The sequence below is a fragment of the Penaeus japonicus genome, unplaced genomic scaffold (genome assembly GCF_977035675.1).
Source record: "Penaeus japonicus unplaced genomic scaffold, GWHDUDI00000001_assembly GWHDUDI00000027, whole genome shotgun sequence".
In the NCBI taxonomy this organism is placed as follows: Eukaryota; Metazoa; Arthropoda; class Malacostraca; order Decapoda; family Penaeidae; genus Penaeus; species Penaeus japonicus.
Window position 1 is genome coordinate 35,113,118 of NW_028234429.1, and position 990 is coordinate 35,114,107.

The following is a 990-nucleotide window of genomic DNA, read 5'->3' on the forward strand; positions in this document are numbered from 1 at the left end:
ACTACTATGATAGTAAACCCTCTCACCTGGTTTCGTAAAAGGTACTTAGTCACTCTTGGTAATCTACACACCAGTTGTTTAATGAAACATTTATGAATCGATTACCATTAAATTAATATATGTATGATAACACTTAAATTTCATATATAATATATAATATATATAATATATATATATATATATACAAAAACACAAATATATATATATTTTTTTTTTTTTTTTTTTTTTTTTTTTTTTTTTTTTTTTTTTTTCTCTCTCTTTTCTTTTCTTTTTTTCTTTTTTTTCTGTTATGATAATGATGATAATGATAACATTGATATATATAAATAGATAGATATAGGTATAGCTAGACTGTATGCATGAATCTATCCATCTATTTATCTGTCTATCTATCTGTGTGTGTGTGTTTATGTATATATATATATAATATATATATATAATATATAATACTATATTATATATATAAAAATATACATATATATAATATATATATATATATATATATATATATATGCATATATATATGTATGTATACATATATATATATATTATATATATATATATATATATATATATTATTATATATATAATGTATACATACAATATATATGCATATATAAATAAATATATATATATATATATAATATATATATATATATATATATATGTGTATATAATATATATATAATATATATAATATAATATTATATATATAAATATATATAATACATATATATGTATATAAATATATAAATATATATATATATATATGTATATATATGTTATATATATATATATATATTATTATTATATATAATTAAATTATATAATATATATATAAATTATATATATTATATATATATTTATTTAATATATTTATAAAATAAAACATTATATATTCCAATATATATTTTATACATATATTATTATATATATATTAATAATATTATATATATTATTATATAATATACACAAAAATATTTTATTATA